Here is a 15,151-nt window from a genome sequence, read left to right as displayed (position 1 = left end):
AGATTCCAATATACATTCAATTAATGACAGGATGTAAAATATTGCCACAATTTCCAAGCTTGTCACTGAATATGTTCAATAAAAAATGTTTAATTAAAACCATTATTGGGGCGCCTGGGTGGCGCAGTCAGTTAAGCGTCCGACTTCAACCAGGTCACGATCTCGCGGTCCGTGAGTTCGAGCCCCGCCGTCGGGCTCTGGGCTGATGGCTAGGAGCCTGGAGCCTGTTTCCGATTCTGTGTCTCCCTCTCTCTCTGCCCCTCCCCCGTTCATGCTCTGTCTCTCTCTGTCCCAAAAATAAATAAAAAAATTAAAAAATTAAAAAAAACCATTATTAAAAGAGTGTTGTGTCCTGTAAAAATGAAGTATTATACAGACATAAGCATTAGGGTCTAATGACCAGCTAGTAACATATTAGTCAGAGCCACCAAAAATGATATTCTCTTTTGTTGTGCATCAATGCAATAAATATGTGTAAAGCTGCTTTCAAAGTACATGCTGCATATCTCCAGTAACAATGTAACAGTTTCACCTTTGAAATGGCCTGCCTGGGATCAAACACGGGCTGCCAAAATTCCCAGTTATTTGAACGAATAAATGGCCTAGATACGTTAAGTCCACAAAGCAGCTCTCTTATTCTAGACATTGTTTATAACATACTTGTTAGAGAAGTATTGCTGGGTTGTTCAGGATATTTGGCTAAAGGATCCAAAATATGCATATTCTTCACCCATAATCACCCTTCCTCAGAGGCTCCTGCTGAGACACAAGTGCTAGCACACACACACACACGTAAAAGGGAAGCAAAGTGCAAAGCACTAGGAGTTTTGTTTCTCTTTTATTGGCTTAGCCCTGCCCAATCACGTCCACTGTGAAGTGAAGGTTAAAGTAGGTTGGATTGTGCATGCAGCATAGTCTAAACAGCTAAGTGGAACCTCTTCTTATCCCTAACCCCTAATCTATATTAGGCTGTTACCATCTTCTGACCAGTCATACGGTACAGAAATCAAAATGATGACTGACAAGTAGAGGGATGCTTTGATGGAGAAACCAGACCACATTTGGGCATCTCATTGCATAGTAGCCCAATGGAGGACCATGGAAAAGAGCCCATGAATGCGTGAACATGAACACAATAACTCTGATCATCAGACCACAAATCAATCATCCCCAACTGAACAATTGGCTTGACAACCCTTCCTTACTTGGGGAAGGGTGGGGAAGAGGCTAAACAGAGAGGCACTGGAAATATAAGATTCTCTCTCTCTGCTTCCATGGCTCCTCTCCTTTCCAACAAACCGTCGACTCTACATGTTTAATACTGTTAATATACATATGCTGGGAAATGGGCAAGAATTGTGAGACTTTTTAAAAGAGATATATTAGGTGGGGCTAAAAGGAAGTCTGTTTGCCAAGGATATCCTCTGAGGAGTAGCTTCAAGGAAAAGAACACGAGGAAGGAGGAAGTTGTGGGGTGGGCAACAGAGAGCTGGGAATTACCTGGCTGGGTATCTCATCAAGGTCTCTGGACTATAACACACCATGTGGAGAAGGCTGCTAGCGGCTCATCATTCACTGAAATCTTCTTTCTCCAGCAACCCATATCTTCCACAGAGCAAAGAGATAGTGAAAATGTAAGTCTATACCACATGGGGTGGAGGTGGGGGTGACAAACCACTTGTCCCACAGACAAAGCCTGTCTGCAGTGTAATCGCCAAAACAGTGTAACTTAAATCTTTCTCCCCAGATGAGCAAATCAAATAAGGAAAAGAAAAGAGGCTAAAAAGAGAAATAAAATATTAAAGAAGAAAAGAAAAAAAATAGCTTAAAAGAACCCCTAAGAGATGAACCAACCCTTGAGTAGTTAGGGTGACAGACATGATAATGGATTGAATAGTGTCCCCATAAAATGCATGTCCACTCAGAACTTTGTGAACATGACCTTATTTGGAAATAGGGTCTTTGTGGATATGATCAAGGTAAGATGAGGTCACGGCCTATATCCAGTATGACTGGTGTCCTTATAAAAAGAAGGAAATTTGGACACAGACACACAGGGAAGATGACCATGAGATGACAGAGGCAGAGATTGGATTTAGGCTGACACAAGCCAAGGAAAGACAAAGATTGCTGGCAACCCCCAGAAGCTAAGAAGAGGCAAAGAAGGATCCTCCCCTAGAGCCTTCAGGGAGAGCATAGCCTTGCTAACACCTTGATTTTGGACTTCTAGCCTCCAAAACTGTGAGATAATAAAATTGTGTTGTTTCAAGCTACCCAGCCTGTGATAATTTGTTATGGTAGCCCCAAGAAACTAATACAAACACTAAGTGTGTATTACTAGAACTTGTATGTTACATTGTTCTTTCTTCACATGACAATTTATTCCACTCACATTTTTAAAAAATAGCCTTTTGCACAGGAAAATAATACTATTTACCTACTCAGAGAAAAACATGCACTTGGATTTTCTTATACTCATGAGAATTGATTGGTACAAAATATTCCCCCCACTTTCTGTTCATTGTTCTTGTGATCATCATCATTCATTTGCAAGTTGGAATATCAGGCTATGAGTACAGATTTCAATCATGCAGAAGAATATCTCTTTGTGCTATGAGGCCTATGTGGAGATAAAACCTGTAACTCAGCCTCATGAAGACTATTATCTCCTAAATGACCAAATAAATTAACTATTAAGCCATAATGGGGCCATGAGAATCATTATACAGATAATGTGGACAAATTGCAGCATTTCTTTTAAGCATTGCTTTCTTTCCACTATAATATATTATATATTTGGGAATTATGACGTATTGAGAATGAAATAAGCCATGCTTCTATAAGTTGTAGTAGTGCCTTTTTAAATCCTTAAAGAGTTTTTTTCCTCTACCTCATGCTACTGATTAAGAATTCCTTCTCTAAAATTAGCTTAATTTGCAGCAAGGGATTAATAAATGGGAATAGCATTAACCTTTGGCCTTACAAATACACTCAGAAATAATGATCAGAACTATCCTGCTGGGAGTTTTATCAATCACAAGAATTGGCAAAGGTGAATTTATCATGTAATGGGTCTAATGGGACCCAACCTTTGGTTGCACGTATGTTTTGCCAAGTATCCTGAGTTGAGTGGAGGTTTTGGTGGGAAAGTCGAACCCTCAACATTCTTATCTTGGTCCCAGTGTGACTGGCTCCTGAATAAAAATGATAATCACAATGATAATAGTAATGACAATGACAGTTAACATTCATTGAACACTTAATGCCTATGTTTTAGGAACTATACTAAAAATTTTACTTACATTACCTCTCTTAACTTCTATGATATAGGTGCTATTCTTACCACTGTTTCATAAATGAGGAAGCAGATTTAGAGATTAAAAAAAAAGGATGGTACCAATAGAGATCCATCCCAGCAGGGAAAGATGGCACCCTCAAAAGGGGCGAATAGAGTTTAATGAAGAGACTATTTACAAAGTTGTGGACAAAGTTAGGGGAAACCAACAAGCAATGGTGAGAGCCTAACCCTATCAGGAAGTTTTTACTATCCCCAGGTGAAATACTGCACTGCCAGCTAGCAGAAGCCAAAACCTTTGATAGAAAGACACAGCCACTGTCAAACTGTGACCTGGCAGGCAGGTGGCTGGGAGAATAAATACCCTGACCTCTCTCCTCCCTCTCTCTGATCTCCTAAAGCATTTTCCTTTGGCTGACTCAAATAGAAACCAGAGGGCAAGAGGACTTAGTGATGTAGTCCCTAGAGGCCAGCTTTCAGGATACAGAGCAGGGTGAAGTGGAGAACAGATTTGGAGGGGCAAATAGTGTTTATGCAGCACGGGAACTACTCAGAACATACAACTACTCCTCATTGGATGAAGGCAAAATGCAAATGTGGGCAGACTAGATGGAACTAGGCCCTCAGGCCCACCTTTGATGGGTCATCAACCACCACTAATTGCTACAGCTCATGACCTGACTCCAACTCTGTTGGGATAAATCAGGACACCATTAGTCCTGTGACCCTGCCAAGCCTCGTCCCTTCTCTATCATTCCTCCCACTTACGCTACTTCAACCTGAACAGCTGATATCTCTTCAAACTCTTATGCTCTGATTCATCAACCACCCCCTTTATGACTGCTGGAAAGTTTGCTTTGTGTTACAGACTCCCAGAGGCAGTAACAAGAATGTGCTGTTCAAATCTACTACTGTTGGGAACAGAACTGGCTAATGCTCCTCCTCTCACTGCTGCCTCTTTGGGCTGCAAATTAAGCTAATTTACACCAAGAGCACACTTCCCACGGGCTCCTCCCAGACAATGACTGAGCCCTGTAGGGGCATTCAGACAGGCCCCATCCTGCAAGAGGTGGGAATTTTCCAGAGCTGATGTTGCTTGAGGCCTCCTCATTAGCCTCATTAGTTCAAGACTCCTCCTTTCCAATCCAATTTCCTTCTCTCTTCTTTCTTTCATTCCATAGATGTCAGACCTACATGTAGTCTAAAGGCTCTCTCCACCTTTTCCAGCTTCTCCCAATAAATCTCTTACATGTCTAATTCCATCCTGGCATCTGCTTTCAATAGGCATGAAGTAATGCAAGAGGTACTAAGGGGGGTCTGAAAAAACAGATGGTAAGATGAGAACATGAGGCTGGCTTACTCATCACCTGAGGGCAAAGACAATGCCATCTTGAATGGTAAGTGAGGCATAGACAGTCCTGGAACAAGTTAGCAGCTCAACTGCTAACGATTTCATTAGTGGTGATCTGGGAAAATGAGTGGAAGTAAACGCCTTGCAGATGAAACAATCCAGGCATTTGAAAGATCTGAGGTAGCAATGACCACAAGAATAGTGAAGGTGGCCACTGCGAGGTTGTTTTGATGCCCTAAGAGGGATGATGAGAAACTGATCCATCAACAGACAGTTAAAAGATAAGTATGAGAGCTAGAGCATCTCTCCGGTAGCTTACAAAGAGGCCCTTACTTCCTGGAGTGGAAGAGCAGAGACAGCTGGGCAGCATACTGCAGCTCAGAGAGTTGCATATCAGAGTTCCAGAGATGGGTTGAATGCTCACCAAAGGCAGGTCCTTATGCTAAGGACCCTCTTGGGAAAAACTGAGACCCTCAAATATGGGATAGAGCCATCTGCATGGGTACCACTGAGGATGGATACTGGCTCTGCAGAGCTCCCTTGAGACTGTTGGAACTATGTGTCTTCTCATTTTGTGGAGGGGTCAGAATTTCTTCACTAGTGAGCAAGAAATAGGGAGTGGTACTATTGAGACATGGGAGGTCTTATGTGTAAGAGTGTATCTAGAGCTGAACAGCTTCTGTTGGTGACCACCCCATTGCAGTCTTCCTGTTAACACTGGTATGCTTCAGGACTTGCCCTGGAAGTGGCACCCCAACTTTTCCTCTGTGCCTGCCCACCAGCCTCAGCTCGCCTAAACTCCTGCTGCCTGACAATGACAGACCACTCTGACCCAAAAAACCCAGTAAACATCCCAACCAGTATTGGCAACCACATCTACTCCAGTGATGTCTGAAGCCTAGCCATGCAGAAGGACTCTCCTTCCAAGCTGTTCTTTCCATGGGGATGCTTCCTCAGGCCAAGGGTTCTCTTTGGAGTCCTTTCTATGCCTGGGTGGGTCAGTCAGTCAGTTAAGCATCTGACTCTTGGTTTTGGCTCAGGTCATGATCTCACAGTTTGTGGGATTAAGCCCCACTTCAAGCTCTGTGCTGACAGTGCAGAGCCTGCTTGGGATTCTCCCTGCCCTTCCCCCCTGCCTCTCTCCCTCTTTCTCAAAATGAATAAACTTAAAAAAAAATGTAGAGTCCTTTCTATATCCTTATAGTTACTCCTCTATATAGTTTAATAATTCTTTATATTAAACTGTCCCTGTTCATATTACATTGTAGTTTCTGTTTCCTGATTAGACTCAGACTGATACAAGGTATCCAGAATGTATACCCAGGTATCAAGAATATAAAATTAAATGAGCAAAAATTTGTTGGCTTGGGGGTACTGTCTCCAAGCTAACATATTTATATTTAAGTCCTTGATAAGGACCCCAGATGATGCAGCAAACTCACTACTAGAGTAGCTCCTAGATGCTTAGAAAAAGTTGTGGCCAATGCTGAGAGGAATGGAAATGTGTGGCTTGCCTAGGCTGATGGTACAGGAAGAAATAAAGAGGCAAAGGGAAGTGGGCATGCTGGAATAAGATTACATTCCATAGTAAAGCCTACAGAACATATAATTTACTAAGGCCACTAAAAATGCAGTGGTAGAAGAGGCATGAGCATCACTAGGAGGAATTCATGGTAGCTCTCCTCTGTAGGCTGGGGCTGACTGAAGAAAAGGCAATCATGGAACTAAGCTCATTAATATTTATAGGAGATGATGGGGCTGTAAAGTACTAGAGGCTAGGTATATAACCACCAGAAACCAAGATGTTACAATTACCATAATAAAGAACCCAATAGCCAAAGCAATCTTGAGAAAGAGCAAAGCTGGAGGTATCACAATCCCAGATTTCAAGATACACTACAAACGTGTAGTAATCAAAACAGTGTGATACGGACACAAAAACAGACACCTAGATCAAGAGAACAAAATAGAGAGCCCAGAAATAAACCAATCCATTATGACAAAAAAGGCAAGAATATACAATGGAGAAAAGACAGTCCCTTTAATAAATGATGCTGGGAAACTGGAAAGCTACACGCAGAAGAATGAAACTGTACCACTTTTTTATACCATATACAAAAATAATCTCAAAATGGAATCATTAAATCCATGAAATAAATGAGAGACCTGAAGCCATAAAATATCTAGAAGAAAAGTAATCCTAGAAGACAGTAACCTCTTTGACATCAGCCTTAGCAAATTTTTCCAAATAGGTCTCTTAAGGCCAGGGAAGCAAAAGCAAAAATAAACTATTGGGACTACATCAAAATAAAAAGCGTTTGCATAGTGAAGGAAACCATCAAAACAAAAAGGCAACCTACTGAATTGGAGAAGATATTTCCAAATGATATATCTGATAAGAGATTAATATCCAAAATACACAATGAACTTCTACAATTCAACACCAAAAAACCCCAAGTTAATAGAATTAAAACTTTCTCCAAGGAAGACATATAGATAGCCAATAGACACTGATATTCAATGACACTAACCCTCAGGAAAACACAAATCAAAACCACAATGAGATATCATCTTACATCTATCAGAATGGTTAGAATCAGAAAGACAAGAAATAAATAGTATTGGCAAGAACAAGGAGGAAAAGGAACCCTTATGCACCATTGGCGGGAATGTAAATTGGTACAGCTACTGTGGAAAACATTATGGAGATTCCTCAAAAAATTAAAAATAGAAAAAAAAAATTACTATACTATAGTAATTCTACTCCTGGGTCTTTACCCAAAGAAACAAAAACACTAATTTGAAAAGAAATATGCACCCTAATGTTTACTGAAGCATTATTTACAATAGCCAAGATATGGAAGCAACCCAAGTGTTTACTGACAGATTAATGGATAAAGAAGATATGGTATATGAATATATATATATAATGGAATATTACTCAACCATTAAAAAGAATGTGATCTTACCATTGCAACAACATGGATGGACCTTGAGGGTACTTTGCTAAGTGAAATAGGACAGATAGACAAAGACCAATACTGTATGATTTCACTTATATGTGGAATCTAAAAAAAAAACAAACAAAACAAAAAAAATGAACAAATAAAAAGAGACAGACCCATAAATAAAGAGAACAAACTGATGATTCCAGAGGGGAGGAGGTGTGGTGGGGGGGGGGGATGAGCAGATTGGGTGAAGGGTAGTGGGAGATATAGGCTTCCAGTTATGAAATGAATAAGTCATGAGATAAAAGGTACAGCATAGGGAATATAGTCAGTGGTATTGTAATATCATTGTGTGGTGACAGATTGGTAGCTACACTTGTGGTGAGCATAGCATAACATATAGAGTTGTGCAATCACTACGTCATACCGCTGAAACTAATGTAACATTACATGTCAACTACACTTCGCAAAAGAAAAAAAAAGTGAAAAAAAAGTTACCATAATGATAATGACATGCAAGACCAAAGGAGTAGCCAAGGGGTCTTGATCTATAACGAGTTATGGAGATGGTTAATGGCACCTGTAGGGACAAAATGGACCAGTAGCCAACAAGAATGATGCCTAACTTCTATAATCAGAGAAAAGTTACAAACCCTTAGCCACTTTTCAGATCCAGAGTTCCTTGACTTGAAAGGGTCTCTAGAAGGAAGAACACTGTAACATTGTAAAAAGTACAAATTGTAATGATTTCCCCCAGTCCTTCCCCAGTGGGATCTAGGGTCATATACTTGGGTGACTGGGTACACTGGGGGAAGGAAAATACCAACTTATTAAGGCTACTGGATTCAGAGTCTCAAATGATGTTGAATCCCAGAGACCCAAAGCATCATGGTCCCCCTGTTAGACTTACAAATGCCAGGTAATAAATGCTAAAGTCTGACTTCCAAGTTCTATGGACCCACCTAGTGGCCATTTCCACAGTTCCCTACCATATAGTTGGAATTGACATGTTAGGGAGTTTGAGTAACCCCCACATTGGATCGTTGGCTTGTGGAGTAAGAGCTATCATAGTGGGTAAAACCAAATGGAAACCTTTATTTATTTTTTATTTAAAAAAAAAATTTTTTTTTTTAACGTTTATTTATTTTTGAGACAGAGAGAGACAGAGCATGAACGGGGGAGGGGCAGAGAGAAAGGGAGACACAGAATCGGAAACAGGCTCCAGGCTCTGAGCCATCAGCCCAGAGCCCGACGCGGGGCTTGAACTCATGGACCGTGAGATCGTGACCTGAGCTGAAGTCGGACGCTTAACCGACTGCGCCACCCAGGCACCCCCAAATGGAAACCTTTAAAATCGCTCTTGTTTCATGGACCAAGATAGTAAATCAAAAACCATGGAGGGATGGTGGAGATTAGTATCATCACCAAAACCTAAAAGATGCAGGGATGGGGGTCTCAATTATATCTCTCTTTAATTCAGCAGTCTGGTCCCTGCAGAAACCAGATGAGGCCTACCAAGCCTTAGGCATCTTTATCCAGAAACAGAACACAGTTATTTTGTGGCAACAATTATCGGACACTCAAATTTCATCATGTGAACTCTGATTTATTACTCAAGTTATGGATATCTGTAGATCATACCAAATTAGAACTTAAGAGGGAGCGTTACGGCTATGAATTTAAACAAAGAAGATAATATGCCTTCTGGACTTATTATAGTCATCCTAACTGGGCTCCATCAACAATGATCTCCATGACATTTTCAAAAAAGGCACATTGCTACTTGGTGCTTTACTGCTCCAAGCTTCTCTACAGGGACTATTAATCTTTCTATATTTTGCCAGGTATACTACAGCATGAATTTTAAGACAACACAAGAACCACCTTTACCAAGAAGTCTCCCTGAAATCCCATCTGCACACCAGGCTGGTTTAGAGGTCCTTTCTTGGTGCTCCAATAATATCCTTTGCAGTTTTATACTTGCCAATAATATCCCACCTTGTTTTATAACTGCCTGGTAATATACATCTGTCCCCTCACTGGACTGTGAGCTACTGGAGGGCAGGGACTGTATATCATTCATCTTTGAGCCTCAGTGGTTTAGAAGAGTGTCTGGTTGGCACATGGTTGGCATCCCATAAATACTTGCTTAATGAAAGAATAAATGATTAAATACATTTAAATATGCCATGTTGATGTTTGGATTTTGTACCAGTTTTTCAGAATGCAGCACTTTATGGCTGATTTCTGCGAGAACACATGAGACTTGTTTCATGAATGTGTATGCAGGCGAGTTTCCAATTTATTCTTTTGAACTGGAACAATACTGTTCGAGACCACCCAGCAAGGACCAGTCGCTGTGGTCAGTGCTCTGCAACAAGATTGAAACATTAGCCTTCAGTCTACTCTGAGTAGAATTCTTGCACACATCATCTCCACAGAAGGTCAGAAAAGTTATCAGCAGCAGGGAGCCCCACACCTGGCTCACTTGCACAGAAATGCCTAGTCTGCCAAAGTTCTCTTTAGGTGACGTGGCTCTTCATTCTCAGCTTAAAGCATCACTTTACCAAGTTCCACAGAACTAGGACTGCCATGTGCCTGAGAAAAGGAAGCTCTCACATAGCAGTGTGGTCACTTGTACCTCAACCTAACTAAAAGCTATCACAGGTCAGATTTTGCATTACTTCTCAAGCCACACAAGCCTGATTTTACCATCTGGAAGAAGGACCTCTTCAATCAAAGCTACAACTGGGATTTGAGTACACCACTTACAGAAAGTCAGGTATTACAATATAATTAACATGAGTGAATGAACCTTCAAACATTTGTACACAGCAACTAATATGTTCGTTATTCTTTTGAACCTGTTTCCACTGTCTGATTTATCTTCCCAGATTTGAAGTGTAAAAATATGAGACATCAATAAACCTAGATGTATGTTGTGACCAGTGCAGAAAGGATCCAACTATACATTAGGACCAAACAACATCACCATCACATAACTTGATCCTTTGTCATTCGGGAATATGAAGGAAGGGAGAGTACTTCATAGTACTCTCATAGTAATTCTCTTTTGAATCACACTAACCTGGATTCTCATCCAGACTCCATCACTTAACAGCAGTATGACTGGACAAGTTACTTCATCTGATTCTCAGTTTCACTGTCCATAAGATGGGACAATCTGTTTAACTGCAAAACTTCACCTCCTTCCATCATATCATGCTGCTTCTCATTATAAAACATGATCTTTGCCCTTGAATATATGGCTCTAAAAGGAAAAATAAGACAGAAAAACCAAATAATTAAAATACAATCTTAACACTTCCCAGTTGCTCACTGAAATCTCGGCCCAGGTTTCCACGAAAACATCACAGGTATAAGAATTAGAAACAGTATAAGCCAATGTCTATCCCAGGGTCTGATACAGAATAGATCCTATGGAATATCATGACCATTTAAGTTCAGTTGGATCAAAACTACGCACTTACCCTTCTGGCCCTGGGTGAGTGTTCACATGGGGCAGGCTCCTCCTTGTTAGTGATGTACTTTTTTATATGCAAATAAAGCCTCATCAAGCCAATTCCATATGCCTGTGTCACAGTACTCTGCCCTCCGGACTTTTGGGCAGAGTTGGTGTCAAATTGAATCTTTACTACTTACTAGCTACGTCAGCTTCTAGTCTATAAAATTGGGTTTATAATACATGTCTCATACAGGGTCAGTGTAAGGATCAAATATAATAGCATATTCATTTAAAAACATTCCACAAATAATTACCAAGTTCTCGCTTGTGTCCTCAGCTGTATGGCTGCAATGATAAGAAACAGTAACCATTCTAAAGGAGACTTAAATGAACATTTAAGGGTACCTGACATAATATATTCCTCTAAAAATAGTTGTTGATAGAGTTAGAATTCTGATAGCCAGAATGATGTCCAAGTGTATGTAATCATAAGGGAGACACATTCCCTTGTCATCTCTTGAACCCCTTGTCTACAAAAAGATTCTGTGCCTGGGTCCCCATAGTCTTTATTACTCAATTTTGTGAAGACACTCATAAAGATTACTGCAAAGCATTTTAGCTCCAGAAGACTCCAAAGATAATTTATACCAACCCACATTAAAAAGATATGTCATTATTTTCTTTTAATGCTACCTATGTATATATCATTTGTTCAAACTTCATAAAAAAAAAAAGAGCATTTGTTCTAAAACATATTCCCCCAAGTGGGATGATACAACTCATTATCTATGCATAGTTTTAGGTACATCAACCTAAAGTGTATTTTATAGTATTTCTTCTGGCTGAGTTTCTGTTTTTCTCATTCCACCATAGAGTAAGTTATCAGATCTAATTTTGAAATATGAAAGCTATTATCCAAAATGCACCAATATTTCCAGGTGCACTTTATGGAAGTGTAGAACTATTTCTCAGAAGCATAAAACAGTTGTTGAAAAATGTTTTAAAGTGCCAACAAGTTAGAAGTCTTATGGGTTGAGCAGGGTCAAGCTCAGGGGAGTGGAACCCTGAAGTCTATATGCCCTAGTCTTACACTCTTGATAGGCCTCATATTCAGACCCATGACAGTCTATACTAAAAAGGGAATATAATACATTTTATTTTGAGAGTCAAAAGTTTTATTTTATTCCATATAAATGTTTAAAATACATCACATCACATTATTTTTACTCTGTTTGGCATTTCTTTATTGTTTAATATACTGCAAGTCTCAAAAATCGCCCAGGCTCTCTCAAACTTAGAGAAGACTGAGAGGAGAAGAAAGATCCTCAGGCAGCCAAATACATTTGAGCAGCAGAGCTCCAAGCAGAACATCAGTCATCAAACAACTTCTTTCATGACCAGACTTTTGGAAAACTCATTCACATGACTGAAAGTCATGAGACTTATCTGTGGCAATGTCCCAATTTAATGATTTACAATTACTGTTAGAAGTACTGTATACACCTTATGCACAGGTGATTAGTGCATTCATACGAAGAAAAGGAAAGATGTTGGGGAAGCCCATCATGAGCAGACAGCAATTTGCTGATTTTTCTCTTTTTTTGTAAGCAGCACTTATTGAAAACCTGAAATATTCTGGGTTATATACCTGGTGCTGTTCAGAAGGAAGGAAGGAAAGAGAAAGAAAGAAAGAAAGAAAGAAAGAAAGAAAGAAAGAAAGAAAGAAAGAAAGAAAGAAAGAAAGAAAGAAAGAAAGAAAGAAAGAAGGAAAGAGAAAGAAAGAAAGAAAGAAAGAAAGAAAGAAAGAAAGAAAGAAAGAAAGAAAGAAAGAAAGAAAGAAAGAAAGAAAGAAAGAAAGAAAACAATTGCTTCAATTTATGGGGACTTTGTATATATTTATGTCAAATATTTTGCAAAAATTATCTCATCATCTCATTTAATTATTACAAAAACATGAAAGATTATAAGGCCCACTGTAACAAATGAGAACATTGAGGCTCGAGAAATAAAGTGAATTGCACGATACACACTAGTAAGTAGAACCAGGAATCAAATCCAGATCTGTCTTTCTGTAAAACTCTAGCTCTTTCTATCACATGATGCTGCTTTTAATTTAATTTAATACAGGGTTCAACAAACTAAGGCCTGGGTTCAAAATCTAGCCTAAAGCCTGTTTGTAAATAAAGTTTGATTAGAACATAGTCATGTCCATTCCTTTACTTATTATCTGTGACTGCTTTCTTGCGAGAGCCTCAAAGTTGAGCAGTTGCAACCCAGACCTTATAGCCTACAAAATATTTATTCTCTGGCCCTTTCACAGAATAAGATGGCTGAACCCTGATTTAAGACACGATCTCTGTTCTAGCATCAATTCCTCATTTACTATAAGCTGCTTCCATGCCCAGCTCAGCAAATTAAGACCAGGTACAGACATACTTGCCATACAGACATGACTGGATCCTGAAATCATATGTGAGATCCCCATGATAATGAACTCTCTCTTATCCACTCACATACTGCACCTTCTCCTAGTTGGCCCTCTGAAATCCTCCATGTCTTCTCATGCTCCTGCTGATACGTGTATATACCCTGGTTCTATAGTGCTTTTGCCATGTAACTGTTTCTTCCTGAAGCAGCCTTGTACTTCCCTACTCAGGCTGTGCTGAGACCTGATCCAGGTTTTTATCTGAAGGCAATGAAATATGGTAGGGGACAGACCTTAATGACAACCAGCATCATCTTCTGAGGGATTATCCTTAAGGTAAGGTCATTGAATACTGCCCAGGGAAGAGGAGACTCCTGGCCTCTGGAGAGAAATAAGGACTTGCTTCGGATGGCCAGGGAATTCAGAAAAATTAGGAGTTAATGGTCCTCAGGCTCATTCACACAAATGTTCTCCTCCCAGTTATCAGGATCCCAACTCTTTCCCTATCAGACCTCAAGAACTATTGAGGCTGCACATTTAATTTTCTTTGCAGACTTGGCATCTTTATACTCAAATCAAAGGCCCACATTTTAGTCTAGTCACTCCTGCGGCTGCAGGAGATGAAAGTTTCTCCAAAGCTGCCACAAGGTCCTCTGACTATCACAGCATGACACAGGTTAAAAGTTGTCTTTAACATATAATTTTTCTTTTTGCAAGGCTTCTGGTGATGTCAAAAGCAGCCACCCGACACCACAATCCTTATAATTATCATTGTTTTCATAATATTAAAGTACAGTAGACACAATGTTCTAATGCTATGTCATCCACCTGCACCTCAACCCAATTAACAAGAAGTGAGAGCTTTAATGATTGTAATGCCACAACATACCAGAGGTTGTTACCACAACATTTCTCATACCAGGTGCTTTATCCTGCGCTTTCTATAGCTTTGTGACCCAAAATCTGGTCCATGGACCAGCAGCATTGGTATCACTTGGGAGCTTGTAAAAAATCCAAAATCTGAGGTCCCAACCCAAGAATATTGAATCAGAATATGCATTTTATTGAATTCCCCAGGTAATTATTATGAACACTAACATGTGAGGACCTTTGCTCTAAACAAAAGCAGATCCTGAAGCAAAGCTAATATGCTGCCACATTTTTGGAGAGTATAATCGCAATGAAAAAACAGAAAGGGGAGAAGGAAACAGGCAGAGAAAAAAGAAAGCAAATGCAAGAAGGTGCATTGCCAGTTCATCACAACTTCTCAAGAAAGCACAGGCTGCATAATTGGTCACATGGTATTTCTGCATGGAACCATAACAACTTGGAACAGTCTGCTGTTGAGAGGAAGGAGGGTGAAAAGTGAGCAATTTATTTGCTGGTTCATTTCTTCTTTTTTTTTTTTTCTTCCAAGTTTTTATTTAAATTCTAGTTGGTTAACATATATGATAAAATTGGATTCAGGTGTAGAATTTAGTGATTCATCACTTATACATATAACACCCAGGGCTCATCACAAGTGCCCTCCTTAATACCCATCACCCATCACCCATCCCCCACCCAACTCTCTCCATCAACCCTCAGTTTGTTCTTTTTTTTTTAATTTTTTTAATGTTTATTTATTTTTGAGACAGAGAGACAGAGCATGAACAGGGGAGGGGCA

General features: G+C 39.8%; 1 long non-coding RNA gene across 3 annotated transcripts in view; it reads right to left on the bottom strand.

Annotated features, from left to right (window-relative positions):
* Window positions 1–15,151, bottom strand: part of LOC131514510 (uncharacterized) — a 55,438-nt gene that overhangs the window by 6,930 nt on the left and 33,357 nt on the right. The window contains exon 3 of one of the 3 annotated variants that reach the window (XR_009263103.1): window positions 10,683–10,865. The exons of the other annotated variants lie outside the window; for them this stretch is intronic. This is a non-coding gene — a long non-coding RNA (uncharacterized LOC131514510). The remainder of the gene's footprint in view (window positions 1–10,682; window positions 10,866–15,151) is intronic. 3 annotated transcript variants of the gene reach the window in all.

Source organism: Neofelis nebulosa, chromosome 6 (genome assembly GCF_028018385.1).
Source record: "Neofelis nebulosa isolate mNeoNeb1 chromosome 6, mNeoNeb1.pri, whole genome shotgun sequence".
In the NCBI taxonomy this organism is placed as follows: domain Eukaryota; kingdom Metazoa; phylum Chordata; class Mammalia; order Carnivora; family Felidae; genus Neofelis; species Neofelis nebulosa.
Note: the sequence above shows the minus strand (reverse complement) of the source record. Positions and strands in the feature narration are given on the sequence as shown.